Genomic DNA, 21,896 nt, shown 5'->3' with positions numbered 1-21,896 from the left:
GCTTACCTCCATTGTGAAGAGGCAATCCAATTTCTCCATGATAATCTGGATCTATCACTCCTCCTAACGCTGTTATTCCCTTCTTAGCCTGTTGGCTTAAGGGCATTAGAAGCCCAAAATGACTGGGGGAAAGTCTGATCTTCCAGTTCAATGGAATGTTTGTTGTGGCTTCTGGTAGGAGAACTCCCCCCTCTGGAACCAAAACTTCTAGGCCAACAGAACCTAGAGTTGTGGGGACAGGAAGCAAAAATTTTCCTAGAGGGTCAATAGGAGTGATTGTGAATGGAACTATTCCCTTGGACTAATACAACAACCATGCTGAATAAGTCAATTAAGTTTTTAGTCCTTTTTATGGACGGTCAGACTAAGAGGGGACTTGAATCTCTAAAATGTTTCTTGGAGCCCAAGTTCAGGAATACAGCATTTTAAAAGGCAAAACTCACAAGATATGTCAAAATGAGGGTTGGAGCAACTGTGAAATGTTTATTCCTAGCAGAGCATAGTAGTTACTGTAGACAAAATTTCCAAATTATTTTTGTTATATCTGGACCACACTCAAAGCCATGGAAATCTCAAATATGTCACCAAGGTGTGATTCTGGTTCGGGGAGGGCTGAGAACTATCTAAGCCAACACAAAAGGGAGTCAGAACAGGGGTCCCATTACCTTAGTTGTTTCATTATTGAACACAGTGCTGGGTCCTACCTTTGGTATTTCTGATTTGTTAGGTCTAAGTTGGGTCTGACAATTCACACCTGAAACAAGGTTCCAACATGGTGATATACCTGGTTCAAGAGGAAGACTTCAGAAGAGTCATGGGCAGTTAGCCTGGGGTTAGGGCCTTGTTGTGTTGTTGTGGATATTTGGAGAAGTTGCTAAGCTTAGCCTTCCCCACCATGGAAAAGGACTGTAGAAAGGGATAGGAAACACTGTTTTGTCTGGTTTGGTGACAGCTCCTGCACTGTCACGGTACCAAGAATCAGGTGGGCATAGGCCTGGGAGATTTAACAGAAAACACAGACTGGGTCGCTTGTCAAGGAAGAATGCCAATCTTTATTCCTCTCTGTTCAGTTTATACTGAGCAGCATGGGGGGGGGGGATAAAGCAAAAACACAAGGAAGAAACCCCCTACGGGGGCTGACTCATTGCTACCTGCAAATGGGCTGAACTGCAAAAGGCAGGATTTTTTTTCTCACAGAACATAACATCCTGTCTTGAAGCAAACAGGTTCTGCAAAGAGACATCCAGGTTGGGGGGGGGGGGTGTCTGTATCCAACAGTTTGATAGGGAGTTAAATAAGCACCAATGTAAAAGTGATTGCCCATGTCAGGCACATACAGGTAATAAATACATCAGGTGTGGCCTCACGCTGGTGACAAATTATGCCTCTTTGTGCTAGGTCACAAGAATGGTTGGCCCATCCTTTAGAGCAAAGACTCCTCTGAGAGTTAAGAAGCTAAGGGAAAATGTGGATGAAAACAACCTTCCAGAGACCTGCAACACTGGAAGACTTTCCAATGTGTTATGAAAAAGAAAAAGCCATGAGATACCACTCTCAGGAGAAGCAGATGTAAAGAAGCTGGCCTGAGTGAGGATCTTAGCCTTGCCAGGAGGACTATTAACATGTCACATGTGAACCCAATAAAGCATCACATGAGCAACTGAGCAGACATTTTCTTAACGGGCTTTGGAAGGGAGAGAATGAAGTCGAGGTACTCGGGATTGAGTAAGACATGTTGGAGGAATGCATGAGTTCTCCAGAGACATGAAACCATAAGAGCTGAGTCACATCTGTGCCATTGTAGAGGCTAAGAAGTGCCGCAGAACACAGGCCAAGACCCAGGAAAGCTGGTGATGAGGCTCAAAGCCATATCTGATGTGCTGATGATTCTGGACAGGAAGGCCTGAGGACTATGTGAGCTGAGGCCAAAGACCTATATTCACCTCAGGCAGAAAATAAATCGTACCTCTGTGTTTTCTTAGCACCTTCATAGTTTGGTGATCCCCTCCACCAGGGAAGACAACCTGCTTCGAAAGCTGATCTCTTCCAGAAGCACCCACATAAATATATTCCCAAATGACACTAAACCAGCTCTCTGGTACTCTTGGCTCCAACAGAGTAGCACATAAAATTTACCAGTGCAACATGAGATATCTACTTGCAAAGATAGTGTGTGTTGGGGCCAATTATGGAGGAAGTAATGTTTACCATCTCTCTACCAAACTACTTCGTCTGCACCTCATTTCTCACCCCTGAAGGGCTCTTTACTTAGTGGAGTGAACTGCAACTTTCTGACTCTCTCACTGACCAGAAAAAAGATTCCAAGAAAGGATTTACAAACATTGATTAGAAGCTGAGTATAAAATTATATCTAAAATGTTACTTCCCCCTGTAACAGAATTCCCCAAGCCCTATTTATAGACTTTGATGCCAGCCATGATTGAGGAAAAAGAACATTGCTAATTCAACATGCATTAAAGGATCTAAAAGTCCTGAAGTTTAAAAAAATAGACCTTAAAAAACCCTCATGCCTTAAAATATCCCCTTTGAAAAGTTTTTATGTATTAAAAAACAAAATCAATGATAAAGATTGGCAGTGGTGGTGTACATCTTTAATCTCAGCACTTGGAGGCAGAGGCAAGTAGATCTCTGATTTCAAGGCCAGCCTGGACTACAGAGTGAAGTCCAGAATAGCTAGGACTACACAGATAAATTCTGTCTCAAAACAAACAAAAAATCCATAATAAACTAATATCACTGCTATAGAAAGATAAGAATCAAATTATACAAAAAAATTTTAAAATTCTTTTAAAATTGGGTTGTCAGAGGTAAGATTTTTTTTTTTTTTTTTACTTTCACTGTCTTTCTTTTCACTCTCTTCTCATGATTCTGGCAGAACTATGGATAGCATGATGTCAGATTCAAGAACAAACTCTATATAATACACTCCTTTTGAAGTGATAGCAGACTGTGGATGATGGTTTGTTTAATTATCAAATGCCTCAGACATTTGCATGATTGGAAAGTTTCTCCATTTTGTGCAGACAGGAATCTTCTGCCATTCACTGCTCACCTTTGTTAGTCAAGAAGTGTATCAATCAAGTCTCAGGGCAATGAAGACTTCCTGTCATCTGGGAACCACTGGATTCAAAAAACCATATTAAGTTTTCTTTCATGTTCTGGTTCAGGCGGGTTATAGACATCCGAGCTGCAGTTATGGACAAGGGTGTGGGCATGACCATACCTTTTAGAGATCTCACTTCCATCACTGGGAAGTTTTAAAATGTTTTAGTGGAGGCTTTCTGGGTCCACAAACCACATTCTTCTTTACATTTTTTGAGCATTTCATACTTTTATATATGAATAATGTACATACATCATTCTCCATCTCCTCCCTCCAGCTCTTCCCATGCCCTCTTATTTTTCTCTTAAAGGTTTAAATGGTTTGTGCAGTCAATGGAAATACATGGAGAAATACTGATGCTCTTTATCTATCAAAGCAAGTGCTTGGGAAATTATACAGTGGTTCCTAGGTTAGAGGCTCTTTCTCAAGATGTGAATGGCTTACTTAGGCTTTGATTCTTAGTGGCTATCCATTTGTTGCCAGACACTCTTCACACTCACTGTACCCAGCATGAGCAACATGAGGCTTCTCCCAGAGGTAGCATTTCACAGAAAAACTTCAGGAACCTTCACCTGTGTGACTCCTACAAACTTGAAGACTATGCCTTGGTTCCAATCCTTGGTAACAAACAGAATTTGTGAAAAACTATTGTTTAAAAAGTGTTTTATCCATTTTAGGATATCCATAGAATATCCTAAAATGAACCACTGACTTACCGTTGTATTTTGGCTGTTTCTATTTTCTAATTAGCTAGAGACCTTTTTTTTTTTTTTCCCTTGACCTAAAAATATGATACAGTTTCTAGATGACACTGTCGTGGTCCCAGGTGGTGAGAACTCTTTCTCAGCTTCATTTTAACAGGTGTACAGAGTGCATGACCTGACCTCCTTTAGAATTTGCAGGGTGGAATGTTGAATTTGTAAGCAGAACACCCGTGAAACCTTGGCAGCGTTAACCAAAGTTGGCTTGCCTGTAGTGATGTCCAAGCTTTTGGGGATGAGTGTTTCTCTGCGGTAAGAGGCAGCCACCTCATCTATTGAAAATGTTCCTCTGACCCCTGAGACAATTGTAATTAGAGCACGGGTACTTTTGTTGAAATCCCTCAAACTTGCAGTTGAGAAATGGTACAGTTCTCCATGGTAGAGTTCTAGATGGTGCTATAGTTGGTGTCCTCAAGTGTCATTTAATGTAATGAAGCTCTGCCATGATAATCGACAGGAGAGACAATGAGAACATTTGCAGATCATGAGGTCATTTGCTGATATATTAGCAGGTGTCCTACCTTTCAGTGAAACAAAAATAGAAGATTTAGAAGAATCTATGTGGACCTTCAAAGATGCTCATGAATATAGCTGATGTGTTGTGAGGTTAACAATATCCCAATATATCAGTAGCAAGGACTCTTGTTCACGATGAATAGAAAGCGCCTCCAGCAGGCAAGGGCAACTTACTCCCCATTTCTCTCTGAGTTTTAGCCTTATCACTTTTTTCTTGTACACAACCAAGGACTTCCTTCTTTCTTGGAGACAGCTTTGGGATTTTGCCATCAGTTCAACAACCCCACAAAAGGCAGAAAGATATTTTCTCTCAGGATCATCCACGAAATCCAAAAGGGCTCTGATTGTCTCAGGAGTGTTCTAAATTCATCACAAGACCATCACATCAGCAAGTGGTTAGCAGACTGGTACAGCCAGGATGTGGAAATGAAAAAAACAAACAAACAAACAAACAAACCCATAAAGATGCTTGATTTCTTCTAAAATGGTGGACAGTGTAGTCCATTAACAAGTGTACTATTGGGATGAGAGACATTTAAAATGGTGATGGAAATGAGATAGGTCAGCTGAATGTAACTCGGGTGAGTCCCAGTGATCTCACTGAAGCCGATTTTAATGTGGACGGACAAACTGAGAGAGTATAGGAAACATGCTAAAAAAAAAAAAAAGTGTGTGCAACCTTAGGGTCCTGGGAGTGAAGGATCAGAGGAACACAACTCTTTGTGTAGGCAAAATGAGTCTGATGAAGCCAAGTACAGGTACAGGCAGAGTAACAGAACGGAGTCCTGGGTATTTTGAGCATCAGTTGGGTAAAAGCTCTTCAGTCACCTCAAACAGCTGAGCTTTGGGGACAAATTAAAGTATAACGTGGCTCAGGAGCCCCTAGAGGCTTTTCTGGGGCTTGACTGATGCTTGGTCCATCCTTACAGCACAAGCACAAAAACCTGAGTTTAGATCTATTGTGCTCATGGAAAGCAGGGCTTGGTAGTGCATGCCTCTCTAATCTAGTGCTAGAGAGCTGGGGACTTGATGGCTGATTAGTCTTGCCACATCAGTGAATTCTAGCTTCAGTAAGAAGTCCTGTCTCAAAATAATAAAGTGGGGACAATAGAGAAAGTTGATATTGACCTATGGCCTCCACATGCATATACACACATACACAGGCATGTGTACTTTCAAACACATATATTCACACACATACACATGTGTGTACCTATAAACACATGTACACACACATATATGCATATTCACACTCACATGTGGACATGCACATACACATCCACATCCACAAAGTGACAAAATAGATAAAAATTTGAATTTTTTTCATCTAAGTCTAAGTATGTTGACTTTAATAGAGATCATCTATTTATAGCTAAGATCCTAAAATAATAATGAGTTATATAGGGCCTATTGTCCTTATGCAATAATAGGAACATGACTAAATATGACTTTTCATGATATCAGTTCTGAAACCCACAGGAGTGTATATGTGTAATGGTTAGGATGAGAATGGCTCCTATAGACTCATACATCTGAATGCTTGGTTCCAGTTGGTGGAATTGTTTGGGAAGGATTAGGAAGCATTCTCTCTCTCTCTCTCTCTCTCTCTCTCTCTCTCTCTCTCTCTCTCTCTCCCTCTCCCTCTCCCTCTCCCTCTCCCTCTCCCTCTCCCTCTCCCTTTCTCTCTCTTTCTCTCTCTCTCTCTCTTTTTCTCTCTCTTTCTCTCTTTTTCACTCTCTCTCTCTGTGTCTGTCTGTCTGTATGTATGTATGTATGTATGTTTGTCTGTTTCTCTGTAGGAGTGCTCAATGCTCAATGTTAAATAGAAACAAAATAACAATACATATTTTTCTCTGTCATAGCCTTGTATTGATCTCCTTAAGCCAATCAGGCAAAAGACACAGAGCTATGAGGATATTTGATTTCCAAAGTAATACTTTCCTGTATTTTTGTAAGAAGTTGTTTGCAGATGCCATTTTGCTGAGGCTGAGCTCTAGTCTTTTCTTGAGCAGCCTAAAGACACAAGGAAGGAAGTCAGTGGGCACTAAAGAAAGGGCCTTGCTTCAGAGAGGATGGGTCAGGTACATCTAGATGGAGAGAAGAGGACTGTCCTCTGCGAAGCGGTACCTTGCAGAATCCTTTGTGCTCTTGGCTCTAGAGTAAGAAAAGCAGTGGTGACAAGCGTCAACTTTAAAGCCAGGGCGTTGTAAGCTTGTCTTGACTTCTGAGCTTTCAGAGTGTTTGCTCAGGAGGTAGTTTCCAAGGTTTTACAGCTTTGCTAAAAACATTTGGTCTCCTCTTTAGATCTGCTTGGCTGATATCATTTTTAGTGACTTCCGAGGCATTGTTGTCGAATTGAGCAGCAATGGATCCTTACTGGGGCCCTTCAAAACTGGACTTTTTGTATCTCACATTTCACTTTGATTATTTTTCGTCTCTTCCTGAGATTCCCTGGAAACCAGCTTTGTCTTGTCATCTGCATAACAAGCATGGAATTTTTATAATCACAGCCTTGTCACAGCAGAGTGGATTTGCATCTTTTAGTGAAATGCAAATTGTCTGTCCTAGAGTTCAGCGACATTTGCCTCTCTTTAAAGCGCCGGCACTAAAGTGACTGGTAGACACGACTGTTTGTTTAGCTTGGCTTCCGTCTTTGATCTCATGTTAACATACCTTAATGGCAGGTAATGATTGATAATAGAGTATTGTAAAGTTCAGGTAATAAATACTGCTTAACTCATAATAATTCTGAATAATGTACTTTTTATGACTTGGTTTGATGGAAAATTTCCTTGTCAGCTTGGTCTAATTGTCCAAACAAAACCACCCATTACTTGAAGAAATGCATGTCCTTCCTAGACACATTAATTAGGGTCATGGCTGGGCTGCAGAAAGGAATATAGTAACACTTCAGTTATCTTTAAATGTAATCTTTGGACGATCTTACTAATGCTAAACTCGGGTTTAATTGGAAGCTTTTGTTTACACTTGCCCTTTGAGGCTGTCGGGCCTCCATTGAAATCTGTGGTGATGGCTGAAGCCACATGAACACTTATCCAGGTCTTTCCTCCAGGTCTCTAGGGCCATCAACTGCAGAGGTTTGAACATTGAAAGTCACAGTAGGACATAATCTTTTTCTTAACGTAGGGGTTAAGGCAATAACAATATGGAAAGAAAATCAGTTAAACTTATAAAAAAATTTTAAAAATATGACTGGGTCTCTGAGGTCAGCAAATGTCATGTGGCATTGAGATCAGAGCAACAAGAGTTTGGTGACTTGGCGTTGACAAGCTTGAGTGCCGCACATCACATTTTTCACCAGAAACCTGCTTGTAAGAGCAGATCCTAGATTCTAGCAATAGCATTTGCAGTAGCAATGAGTAAGTAAACCACCCAAGAAAAAATTAATGAAGAAGGTCAAAGACCCTGCCCTGAACACTGTAAGCCACTCACATAGGGAGCCGAAGGCAACAATGAGAGGAAAGACGCCCCATGCCCATTTATTAGAAGAACTGATATTATTAAAATGTCCAAACTGCCTAAAGTGATCTTCAAATTCAATGCAATCATATCAAAATCCCATTTTTTTTTGTTCCCAGAATTACAAAACAAAACTGTGACATATATAAAGAATCAGAAAAATACCCCCAGCAATCAAAACAATCTTGAATAGACATAATCCAGCTGGACAGATCAATTTAAGTATTTCATCTCAACTTCAGAGGCCATGATAACTCTAAAGCAAGACACTGGACAAACAGACATATCAAGCAAAGAGCCTTAAGAAAAGCCCAGAAAAATCCCCAGAGCTGTCATCAACTGGCAACCGCGGTGCCCAAAGCCCACAGCAGGGAAAAGACAGTCTTCAATACATACTTAAAACAAAAAACAAAAGACAAAAAAGCCCCTGTCAGATCAGACCGCAGGCAAAAGTATGAAATTGGGTCTTTATGTCACTAAGCATACATACTCAACTCTACATGAGTTAAAGGCTTGGACACAAGACCTGAAACTTTGAAACTTAGAAGAAAACATAGAGGCATTCTCTATCGTTTTGGTCTGGCCACAGATTTTTTATTTTTAAATAGAATCCCTAAAACATAGTTAACAAAAGCAAAAATAAACTAACATGGTTACATAAAACATAAACCGTTCAGTTTAGTGTACAAAGAAAACAATCAACAAAATGAATTGGTAACCTATGGGATGAGAGAAAAATCTTTACAGCATACATTTGATAAGGGGTTAACAGTGCGCACCCATTCACGCATATATGCATACACACCAAACAACTCAAAAGCAAAAATCAAATAATAACTCAAATCTTTTAAGAATGGACAAAGGACTGGAACAGACATTTCTGAAGGAAGACACACATACGAATGAGCAATAGACATGTGAAAAATTGCTCAGCATTCCAAACATCAGGGAAATGCAAATTAAAAGCACAATAAATATCACCTCCTCCTTGTTAGAATGGCTTCTGTCAAAAAGATGAAAGACAAACCGTAGCAAGCACATAAGAACAAGAAACCTTTATACACCGTTGCTGTGAATGCAAATTTGTATGGTTATTATGGAAACAGTCTGGGAGTCTACCAAAAATTAAAAATAGAATTACCATATAATCCAATTCTACTTCTGGCACACATCAAAAAGAAATGAAGTCAGTATGTTGAGGAGAAATTGATACTCCCATATTATTGCGGCATCTGCTTGATAGCCAAGATCTGAGGCAATATAAAGACCATCTAGAGAAATGATAGTGTGAATACACAGTGGAATAATGGTCTTCAAGAAGAAGGAAATCTTGTCAGTGGCAATAACATGGCATCTAACTGGAGGACATTATGCTAAGTGAAAGAAACTAGACACAGAAAGAAAAATAGTGCATGCTCACATTTATATGTGGAATCTAAAACTGTTGCACTCAGTGCACTCAGAAGTAGAGAGTACAACTGATATCAGATCAACTGCCTATCAGGAGGTAGAGGAGACAATGGTACAATGTCTCTATTCAGAGTAGTAACTTTATATACCATGATAACTATAGTTAGTAACGCTATCCTACATAGTGGAAAATTTCTTTCTTTTTTTTTTTTCTTTCGAGACAAGGTTTCTCTTTGTAGTCCTGGCTGTCCTGGAACTCACTCTGTAGACCAGGCTGGCCTGGAACTCAGAAATTCGCCTGCCTCTTTCTCCCAAGTGCTGGAATTAAAGGTGTGAGCCACCACTGCCCAGCTTTTTTTTTTTTTTTCAACAAAAGCAAGTTTGGTTTATTTGAATGGTTTCTTTGAGTAAATCTACAAAGGTAACAAACTGAAGCACAAGTCACAGTCTTACAAGAAGTGCAACACCCGGAGTTAGTGCAGAATGTACAGTTAACAGCTGCTGAGAAGCCCCAAGGTTTGAATTCAGATTTAAACAGTGTACGTTGTTAAATAACGTAAGGAAAACATTTATAATTCAGAAAGTTCTTTTTAAATGTGGAAAAAGATATTCAAAGTGTACTATTAATACAAAAACAATTTAAAATGCAGTGGGAGTGAACATAGGGCCTTGCATGTAGGCAAGCAAACATCTTGCCACTGTGCTACATCTCCAACCCAAGAGAACTCACTTTACACTTTCTTAACACACCCATGTATGTGTGTGCATGCACAAGATTTATGTATGTATGGTCAGGTAATAGACATATTAATAGGGTTAATTTAATCATCCTATAATCAAATCATCCTATACATATTTCAAAACTCACACTGTATCCAATAAGTGTAATTATAAAAAGAGGGGAAATATGGAGAAAAAGAGGGAAGGAGGAAAAGAAAATCCAGAAAAATGACCATTAACAAAATGGCCCCTGTAACACCTCTGAGTTGGCTACAGGGCATAGCTGTAATGAATCTGTAACTAAGTGTTTTAAAAAGGTGCTTGACTTAAAGTTTAGAAATCACCCAAGTCAAGATTTCAAGAAGTAGCCATTACTATACTCAGTTCAGGAGATTGGTGACAGTTTTGCATTTCATTAAAGGTGCATATACTCAAGGAAACCCACAAGAATCTCACATTGAGAAACAATATCATCCCCATGGTTGTGTTTCCTGACAAACCTCTATAAATGGTTGCTCCTTAGACAAAGTGCATTCATGGTTCCCACAGCTATCAGGCACCCACAAAGGTGGATTTCAATGAACAATATTGATCACTTTGTATATTGCTAGCCTCTTAAAATCTTACATATTTTAGAAATAGATTATTTTTATTTTTCAAAATGTTTACAGTTATTTATTTTGTGTTTATTTATGTGTCTATTTGTTTATTTTTTTGAGTGTGCCCTGTGGGCATGTGCCATGATACTATATCATCATATGGAGATCAAAGGGCAACTTGTGGGAGCTAGTGGATTCCAGATCAAACTCAGGTTATTAGACCTGGTGGCAAGTGCCTTAACCTACAGAGCCAACTCACCTGCCCTAGAAATAGGGTGTTTACTGTAGGTCTTTAAAGGAAACTCTGTTCATCTTTAACAATTTTGCCATTTAACCTTGACCATTCATTCATACCTCCAATTTAGTCTACTTTGGATGGAAACCTTAGATGTTACAAACTAAACAACAATCTTCCTTAGACGTTTGTTTATAGATGTAATCAAATATTTGTGTCTGTATGGAATTTATCTGCATGCTTGTTTGCATTGAAATGTAAGAATTTTTACTCTTAAATATGCAAATACAAACTATGACTTTTATAGTAGTGACACACCACGGGCTTAAGAGAATAATCAAGCAGCAGATGACACTGGTGGCCAGCTGTCTTCCTGTGGTAGCTGGGGGTGCTCACTCTGCTGCTACGTTCCAGCTGATATTTGCCTAAAAAGTCTGTAAGTCAAACTAATGTAACTTGGATTAAAACTGATCCTTTATAACTTTTTAAATCATTTGGAAGCCAGCTATTTAGGAACTTTATTTCTATGTATATGTTTTTCAAAGGTAATACATTTTGTTGTGTCCCAATACCATTTAGTAGATAGATTTAAGTATCCCAGAAACAGTGAGTACAGATATTCTGAATCCTGGCCTTATGGTTAGAGTCAGAGAAAGAATCGTAAAGTCTTGGTTTTTAAACACCCATCTGAGAAAAACTAAATTAAAATCTTATGATTGACTGTCTGGTTCTATCAGATACTTTATAAAAATCATCCTGGGTATCCTATCAATGTGTAGATTGGGGACTAGTAAGCCAGATTTGGGACCTGTATCTCTAAATTCACAGGCCAGGCTAGCCGCTGCACAGAGTGGTCTGTGGCACTTATTAAATACACACTCAACAGCTCCAGGAAGATCTCCCAAACCACACCTAGAAACTGCATTCGAACTTGACCATAACAGATAACCCAACACCACCACATCCAGAGGTAACTTTGTTCCCATAGAAAAGTCTTGTCTGCCATTTTTTTTTTTTTTTTGCTACTACATGTAAAGCATCACATATCACATTTAAATGGTCACATCATCACATTACATGGTCACATCACCACATTTAATTCATCACATCATAGGTTAAACCCTCTCAGATGGCTTTACCTCACTGAGGTTTGGCAGTGCTGAGGTTGTATTACACACATCTGAAAATTTCCAAGATGGTCACTCATCAGGCATTATCAAATGTTTGCTAAGTGCCTACTACTGAATACTTCGAGTAGAGATTGTAGTCATCAGTAAGGCAGAACATTCGCTTTCATGGAACTTGTAGTATAATCAGGAGAACCACCCAAACCTAATTATTACAACACACTGAGGGAAACATGGTTGTAATAAGCACAGGGCTTTAATGGGATGAACAGAGGCTAAAGCTCAAGCTTTCTCTAGTTCTCAATGCCTCTGGGCAGAGAGGGAACCTGAGCTTCTAAAGCCCTGGGCTAATGTCATGCTTAAGGAGAACTGTAGACTTCCAAATGCACTCTTTTTCATCCTTCTGCCTAATTTGGTCTGACTCATCATCCTCACAACTCATTGCCTCTTCTAAGTCCAAATATTTTAGAGGGGCATTCCCTTGCTATTTTACTACTAATCATTGGTTAGGATAACTCTGTTCTCATCAATTTCTTTTACTTCTAAAGTAAATACTCTAACAATACACTGTGGGCTTCTGACAGACACTGCAACCCAAAAGTTATGTTTTGTATCACTGGCAGTGATTCTAAGCTGTGTTCCACTTTCATTCTCATGTGTATCAACTGAGATACTGATAGGTTATGAATATATGCAAAAGTATTGGTTACATTAACTTCCCTTGCACAAAAATAACGTGATAATGCTAAGTGAAATAACATTATACCATCTCATTTGTACATAGAATCTGAAAACAGACTCTCATCAAAACAGTAGGAGGGGGAAAGGGAATAGGGACATGTCGATCAAAGCTACAAACTTGCAATTATAAGACAAGTTCTAGGGGACTGAAATACAGAATGAATGAGAATGAACAAATTGATTCCTGATCAACATTTCACAATGCAGACATGTACCAAGTCATTGTTCATCATGCTGTGTACCAGATAGATAGATAGACAGATAGATAGATAGATAGATAGATAGATAGATAGATAGATAGATAGATAGATGTTAGACAGATAGATGATAAATAGGTGATAGACAGATAGATGATAGATAGATGATAAACAGATTATAAACAGATAGATAAAAATATAGACGATAGACAGATGATAGATAGTTAGATAGATGATAGACAGACAGACAGACAGGTAGATAATATTAAACTCTTGTAAAGTTTTTTTTAAATAATAGCTTTTTATCTTTTGAGACAGTTTCGCAAATTATGCTCCAAGACCAGGTTCACAAGATGTATAATCTGGAGATATATTAATAATCAAGTTTCTTTATTTAAGAAATCCTTGGAGGCTTTAATGTGCCAACACTTTGTGACTCTGTAGATCACTGGATGTAGTGATCCATTTGATCATGTTTGACCATGAAAGCAGAAAAGAAAGAATGGAGCCCCACCATCCCAGGGGTGAACCCATCCACAATGGACTGGGCTCTTCCCTCTTCCTCTTGAATTATTAATTTTAAAAATACCCAGCAGGCTTGCCTGCAGCCCAATCCTATGGAGGCATTTTCTCAATTAAGGCTCCTTTTTCTCTGATGACTCTAGTTGATGATGTCTAGTTGACATAAAACTAGCCAATACAATGTGTAAAGCTCCAGCTTAGTTCTTCATCAGACAAGGAAAATGCTCTTGAAAATAATCTTGAAAATCAGTATAATGATGGATTGCTAACCACACCTGTATAATTGAAAGGTTACTTGTCCCTGCGTGGTGGTAGAATGTACCGAATGGCCCACTAACTGTATCTGAGACCTACCCAAGCCTTTCTATCTCCCAAATCTCACAGAGGAAGAGCCACCCCGGGACTTGTCTACTGCTTCCCCTTTTCAACCTTTGGCTTGTGTTACTACTCCTGTCTTTCCTATTCTCTACCTGCTCCTTCTGTGTGTAGGGTCTGAACACACACAGCCACAGAAGACAACAGGAGGTTAAATGGAAACAGACTAGGGAAGAAGGATTAAAAATGAAGATGGAGGAGCAAAACATGACCTCGGGCATCTTTATGACTGTATTCACCCATGGGGTTGGATGAGACCCATGCAGCACACAAACCACTTTAGAGTGAGACATTGAGACTGCACCTATGTTCTAGAGGAGGGTTTGGCAGTAAAAGAGCATTGTTGGTGTGTAAGAGCAGTAACCCCATTTCAGAAGCTGCTAAGGAAAGTTCCAGCCAAGCAAGCTTTTACTTTGTCACACCCTCTGCCATCAGACGGTGTGTCTACCATTGTAGCTTACATAACTGGAAAGAACAAGGCCATATTTGACATCTTTCTATGAACAGTCTCATTGGATTGTTAGGATGGGGAAAAGGGCAGTAAAGCAAAGAAATGGTTCAGAAGCTTAGAAAATAGCTGAAAGATGAATGGAACACAAGAAGCTGTGGACAGGAATGAGTAGACTTCAAAAGGGAGCCTTTCTGTTGGCACGTTAGTCAATATTACATTCCAATGTGGATGATGGTGAACAGCCACAGCAGAGTAGTCAAAAAGGGACGTTCTTCCTTTTGTGTGTAAAAGTGCAGGCAGGTAGTCTGGGTGGGTAGAGTGTTCTACATGCCTTCTCTAGTTTCTGAGAGGTCTTGCCCCCACCATCTTATGCTTTGAATTGTTGGCATCTGCATGGTAGGTAACAGGATGGAGAAAAAAAAATGTTTTTGTTGTTGTTTGTTTGTTTGTTTTAATTATTTATTTTATCATATGTAAGTACACTGTAGCTGTCTTCAGACACACCAGAAGAGGGCACCAGATCTCATTACGGATGGTTGTGAGTCACCATGTGGTTGCTGCGATTTGAACTCAGGACGTTTGGAAGAGCAGTCAGTGCTCTTAACCACTGAGCCATCTCTCCAGCCTCTTGTTTGTTTTTTAAGTGAGAAATTGTGAACATGTGCAGCTCTTTCATTTCATTACCAGAATGTATTTACACGGCCATGCCTAGCTGCAGGAGAGTTTGGGAAATGGGTCTTTAATCTATCTATCTAGATGTTCAGTCTAAACCTGAAGACCATTTACTCCAAAGGAGAAGATAAATGAAATGGGAATGGGAATGGGAATGGGGGGGGGCTATATAATTAATCACAAAAATCATTGACCTCTTATTTGATACCAAAGTTAAGTCTGGCCATGTTATTTGCTATAGCTAATGAAATGCAAGTTGGAGCCTTAACAGCCAAGCAGCAATTTCCTGTATTTCCTGTCTCCTCTGTCACGAGAAGGGCATTTTTTCAGTTACAGGCTTATGAGTAATGCAGGGGTCTGTCAAGAAATACGATGGAGCAGAACTGTAGTTGACCAACTAGCAGACATGAGATACAGATGGAAAATAAAGCTTTGGGATTATGAGCCTTCGGGATTTAGGGATCTTTTTGTTATAGCAGTATGACCCCCTTCGATGGCTCACCAATACAGTACCTAACCTCTGTGCATCAGTTTACCTGGGAACATGTGAGACAGGCAGATGCCCTGCCCTGTCCCAGACCTACTGAAGTCAACATGCCAATAAGGTCCTGCTTCCTGAAAGGGATTCTAAAAGCATGAAAGCCAATACCCCTGCTTCAGACTAACCATTTCTACACACAAAGACTGAAGTGTCTGCCATGTACTGGTAGATCCTGAGCACAGGACTGGTGTCCTTGGTTTCTATGAGAATAGAGAGAAAAGACACTCATTCAATGACTACAAGAATGAAACTGGCATCTCCCAAGGTGGTTTATAACATTTTTTGAGCTATTGCAAAACAAGGATTTCTTCCTTAATGCCTTGTTCAGACAGTCTGTTATTGTCAGATGAAAATACTACTGGCATCTGTATCCTGGATTTGTATTCTGAAACATTACTGAACTCATTAATCCTAATGGTTTGGAGGAGTAGAGTCTATAGATTTTGTATAGCTATATAATCATGTCTTCCACAAACAGACAATTTGTCTCCCTCTTCTCTAGTTTGGAAACTCTCATTTTCTTGCATAAATGTTATAGATCATATCCCTAGGACCATGAAATGGTAACAGTGTCTTAATCCAGTTGCTAGGGGACACCTTTCTACCTTACTTCATTTGTTCTGATATCAGTTGTGGATTTGTCATGCTCATCCTCTAGTAGTAGCATGCACTTCCTCTGTATCAAACTTACCGAGGGGATTTGATTTTGTCTTTTGGCGTGTTTTGTTGTTTGATTGGTTGGTTAGTGTCTTAGTCAGGGTTTCTATTCCTGCACAAACATCATGACCAAGAAGTAAGTTGGGGAGAAAAGGGTTTACTCAGCTTATTTCCACATTGCTGTTTATTACCAAAGGAAATCAGGACTGGAACTCAAGCAGGTAGAAAGCAGGAGCTGATGCAGAGGCCACGGAGGGATGTTCCTTACTGGCTTGCTTCCCCTGGCTTGCTCAACCTGCTCTCTTATAGAACCCAAGACTTCCAGCCCAGGGATGGCACCACCCACAAGGGGCCCTACCCCCTTGATCACTAATTGAGAAAATGCCCCACAGCTGGATCTCATGGAGGCACTTCCCCAACTGAAACTCCCTTCTCTGTGATAACTCCAGCCTGTGTCAAGTTGGCACACAAAACCAGCCAGTACAGTTGGTTTGGTTTGGTTTGGTTTAGTTTGATCTTTGGTTTTTCAAGACAGAGTTTTCCTGTATAGATTTGGCTGTCCAAAATCTCAATCTGTAGACCAGGCTGGCATCCAACTCACAAAGTGCTGGGATTAAAGGTGTATACCACCATCACTTGCCTGAGAGAGGTTTTTTTGTTTGTTTTGTTTTGAGTTTTTGTCTGCTTGCTTGCTTTTTACTTTTTATTGATTCTTTGTGAATTTTATATCATGTACTACAATTCCACCCATCTCCCCAGCCCCTTTGTATCTTCCCTTTGCTTTTACATAACCCCTCCCCTAAATAAAATAAAATAATAACAACAACAAAACCCAAAATCTTGTCATGGAAGCTGCAGTGTGTCACATAGTATACACTTTCATCCATACATCTTTACTTGCAAATGTTCGTTGCAATGAGTCATTGGTCTGGTTGGAGACCTTTGGCTTCTTCCACACTATCAATACTGGGTCCTCACTGGGACTCCTCTTGGATATCTAGTTGTTGTCCTATAATCATGGAGATCCTGCAGCTTTGGATCTGCAGGACCAGCTCCTTCATATGCTCCAGCAGTTCATTGATGGGGTAGATGTTACTGTGAGCCAACTCAAAGCCCTGGATCTGGGCCTGGGTGGTAGTTCTCCTGAATCCACACCACCAGGGGGAGCTCTCCAGCACTGCCCCAGCTAACCCACCCAATGCCTCAGCCAGCAAGGGGAAAGGACAGCTCTCCTTATCTTATGACCACAGGGCCAGCTCTCCTGCCTGCCACAGGTGCCAAGGGGTAAGGGGAGGAGGGCAACTCTCCCAGGCCACTGCACACAACAGACATGAGGCAGGGTCAACTCTCCTGTACTCATGCCATTGGGGCCAACTCATGACATCACAACTCCAAAGTTCGTGGCTGAGTACAAAAAGAATCACAAAGAAACATCATTTTTTATGTGCTCTTGGGGGGGGGGTTGTGTTTGTGTGTGTGTGTGTGTGTGTGTTGGACTGCTTTCATAGCTATCCGTGGCCACATCTGCATTCTCCTTCATCCTTAGGTTCCTCCATGTCATGATTCTAGTTCAGATGATTATATTCATTAGAATGGAAACATGTTCTGGGTGTTCACATGCATGTAGCTTTAAGTCAACATTGAAAACCTAAAAGTGTGAATATACTTGGCCACTCCATTAGATATTCATAGGAATATGCCTTGCATGGTACTGTAAATGAAAACAGCCCAAACCAGAGCACATGGCTGTACTTCCCCCTCTGCTCTGCTTTTCTGAGAAATTCAGGTCTCAAGTAAAATACCAAATAACCCTAATGAGGCAGCTATTTAGCTCCAATCGGCAATATTCTACATGCATTTACCTCACAGTGTGAACTGAGCAAAGCTCCCCTTGTGTGAGGGAGCAGGCCCCCTCATTTGCTGTCTTGGGTTGAATAGTTGCCATATTTAAAAGAACAAACATGATTTCCCTAGGACATCACTTTCAGCATGCTCTGGTCAGTTCTCAGGCTAAGCTTTTCTATTAGTCATCTGGCCTTTTCCTCAGAGCCCACATGGAAACCCCACTGTCTCCTTCATACTGAATTCACCATGCAAAACATCACCACATCAAAGAAGCCAATGTCCTGAGCTCTGTAGGAGAAAAGAACAGAGAGCAGAGCAGTGGGCAGACAGCTCAAATGTCCAAGCCCAGGGTTTTATCAGGACATTCGCAAGCTCCAGAACAAGTTACACCCTTCCACATTTTTCCATAAACATAATCAGACTTAGATAAATGCCAAGGGACAAAATACGGGGGGGGGGAACCCCAGATGTTGCAACCATCACAGTTTTGATGGGGTGAGGGTGAGGGAAGCAAAGACTCTCTGCGCCTTCTCTTTAACATTGAGTCCTTGGCCTTTGTATAGTAAAGAGTAAAAGGCTCTTTGGGCTCCTTCTTTCCCAGCAGAGTGTCTCAAACCTATTTCATAACTGTGTCAAGGATTAAGTCAAGACAGAGGCAAACAGCATCCTTAAATTTCTTCCTACCTTAGTTTACTTTGAGACAAGAAAGGTACCCCTCACTTGGCTGTGTTGGGTTCCATTCGTGGACATTTCTGAGCTCTGGTGCTTAGGAAGTGACTCACAGAATTCAAAGGTGAGAAATCCCCAAAGCTTCTTTCACTGGGGTGGCTTACTGCTGTGACCTACCCAGCTGGTAAAACCCTCATGTGGACTGGAGCTACCCACATCTGGCCCATTTTGCTCCCAGATGTCCCTATGCTCTTGTGACTTTCCTTTCCTGGGTTCTGGATCTAGACCTCCATTGTGGATGGTGGGTTACTCACAGTACACTCTAGGCTGGCAGCCAAGACTGGGTAACTGTGGCACCTTCTTCAACTGACACTATTTTCTGCACTTCACACGGATCAATTAAGATTTTGTTTACAGATTTTCATGAAAGCAAATAAATCATTTTCTATTTTATGACTTTTTTATATTCATGGTTAAAACATTTAAAACCCCTCAAAGCCACAAAAGATATAATCATTTCAAAAGGCTAACTGCCTCCAACACACACACACACACACATACACACACACACACACACACAACCACCCCAACTCCACAAACCACTATCCAGTCACATTCTAATGGAATCTGATTCATTCCCCTCCTGACCCTGAACTGGTTCTGTGTGGCATTCCTGCAGAGCAGTACTGGGTCCCACACAAGTGCTTCTGCTAAAGAAAATGCATGCTGACATTTCTACAATGATTCTGCTATAGGAAGAAGGTGATACCTCCCATCATCCCTCTCCTGCAAGGCTCCTGTCCCATCATCTCCCTGCCTTTGTGCATGGCCCTTGCTGCTCCCAAGGATGCCTGGTCTCAGGCTATATGAGGTATGAGGCTGTCTCCTCCAGTCAGCCATTCTCTTCTCTCTTCTATCGCAGCCCTCTGGTTGTCTTTGTTCCTCCTGCACTGCTCCCTCTGAATGGGTATTACCCCTCAATATGGTTATTTTAAATGTTTGGCGATCTACTTTCAATTGTTTATCTTATTCAAACTTAGGCATATGTCCCAATAAAACAAAGAATGGTAATCCAAAGAAAGCTTCCAGGCAGTAATCTTTTTTTAAAGAAAAAAATCTACATTACCATCTATAGAGTCTAATTGATTTCCTTGGTTTTATTCTAAAAGATTTCAAATCTACTGAGAAGTTGCCAAAATGATATAAGAAAGAAATATGATGTTCACCTTTGTGTGTCAGCTGTGAGCAGTTTGCTGCATTTGCTCTTTTCGATACACATTCATTATTTTTTGATTGGTGAGTTATTTAGTTGTTGATAATATAAACCCTCAGCCCTAGGTGCTTCTGTCTATCTCTTAAGAACAAAAATTCTCCATAACTAAATATATCAATCACCTGCAGAAACCCAAAGAGTGGTGTCGTACTGTAGTCTAGTGACCCAGCCCTGGGGACTGCTTCAGTGTTTGGAGGAAGTATTCAGACCTCACGTGCATCATCTAAAATTAAGTTTTCATTACAGCTTTATTAGGATGTGCATCAACAGGAATAGAGTGACTTGTTACTATACTTTTTTAAATTTTTCAAATTTGTGTCACCCATAAAACATAGAAAATACTAACCCTATCTATCAAAGAAATCTGGCCAGTGAACTGTATTTTCTGCTGCTAAAGTCATTAAAACAGCGTTGGGGTGTCCACTTGCAAATAGCTGCAGAAACGTGACATGTATATAAACATATGTATTGTTCATGCAACATACACACACTCATACACACACACATACTCACATACACACAGTCACACACACATACACACTCACACACACACATAGACACACACACCTTTTGTGAGGACTCATGTTTAGGATCCTAATCAGCCTTACTTCTTCCAGGAATGTATTATCAGCCAATCTACTCACAGCAAGAACAAGGTGATGTCAAAATGGGGCTGAGAGCTCTGTTGTGTTTTAAAGGGAGAGATGTGTGCTTATACATATGTCAACAAGCAAGCGAACATTGTTGGTGTAAGATTGTCGGTATCCTTGCACCCTGGGGCAAACAGCTCTGCCTGACAACCACTGAAGCCCAAGGTTGAATTGGAGATCGATTTCATCAGTGCTAATGGAATAAAACCAAAAAAAGAAATGTTTTTCTGGTGACCCACCAATCTCAAATCACTGCCTCTGAAATTTGTTCCTTCCCTGGTTCGGTTATTTTCCTGCGACATTAAGAGGACATCCAGTCTGTTGCCAAAAGGGATTTGTCCTTTTTATCTAGTCAGAAGAGTGCTTCAGAGATTTGCATTTCTGAATTGCTTAGCTGCCCAAGCATGCTCCGTGTGTGCTGTTTGAAATGTGTCACTGAGCCACGTGACCGCTGTTCTCAAGCTGATGTTGGACTTTCTCCAACAAATATGGATTATGTTAAAGTCGGTTCTGAGTTGACGAGGCTATGTTAATAACTCCCAGATGGGCCTCTCTGTGCTCTCCAGCAGGGAAACAAGCAGTCTGTGGCAGGAGCAAGTGCTTGGCAGGTCCATCATTCCGTCATTAAAGGCCACATTATTACTTATAACTGCGCTTGCATGACAATGGCCGCTGAGATGAGCTCCGCTTCTCAGTAATGAGCACTAGGAAGTGGCTTTTAGGTAGATTGTCTTCCAGGTGTTAATAAAAAAGATTTTGTTCGAAATGCCCCTCTTCCTGTTGCCAGATAAGGCATTCTCAATGACTCAAAGATGCAGCAGTGGAGGCGAGCCTGGAGACTGACCCTGGCGGCATCTGACCACAGTGCAGCTACACAGCCCTCTCAACAGAGGAACTCTGTCTGTGTCTGTCCTGAGCTTGTGTGCTTTGGAGCCTGATTCCCGTCCTAGCAAGCTTTGTTGGAGCTATTATTCACATTAGAGTTGTTTACATTGGGGGGTCACAGTTTTTATTAGATGACATATCCTCCTTGTCCTTGGTTCTTAACCTAGGGAATATAATTTTTTTCTTACAATTGCTTTTAGAAAAAACTGAGAAAATATATGTCTTCCGTAATCATATTTCTAGACCAGAAGGCAACCGACTATATTTGATATTGAATTTCAATGTGACCAGTTACCTAGGAATACACAGCCTGTGGACTCTGTGCCTACTCCAGTTAATTATGATGAAGGTGGGTATTAAGATGAAAGGTAATGCCTTGGTAGAAAAATATCACTTTCGTGATTATGAATAGATTGTACCTTATTTTAGCAGAGTGGTAAAATATA

General features: G+C 40.5%; 1 long non-coding RNA gene across 2 annotated transcripts in view; it reads left to right on the top strand.

Moving 5' to 3' along the window:
• LOC116092022 overlaps window positions 1-19,490 on the top strand; it is a 37,804-nt gene extending 18,314 nt beyond the window's left edge. The window contains exon 3 of one of the 2 annotated variants that reach the window (XR_004119147.1): window positions 19,398-19,490. This is a non-coding gene — a long non-coding RNA (uncharacterized LOC116092022). Of the gene's footprint in view, window positions 1-1,398; window positions 1,547-19,397 lie in introns of those variants that run through there. The other variant, XR_004119148.1, reaches the window with a different exon arrangement.
• The last annotated feature ends 2,406 nt before the right edge of the window (window positions 19,491-21,896 follow it).

Source organism: Mastomys coucha, unplaced genomic scaffold (genome assembly GCF_008632895.1).
Source record: "Mastomys coucha isolate ucsf_1 unplaced genomic scaffold, UCSF_Mcou_1 pScaffold15, whole genome shotgun sequence".
Classification (NCBI taxonomy): Eukaryota; Metazoa; Chordata; class Mammalia; order Rodentia; family Muridae; genus Mastomys; species Mastomys coucha.
Note: the sequence above shows the minus strand (reverse complement) of the source record. Positions and strands in the feature narration are given on the sequence as shown.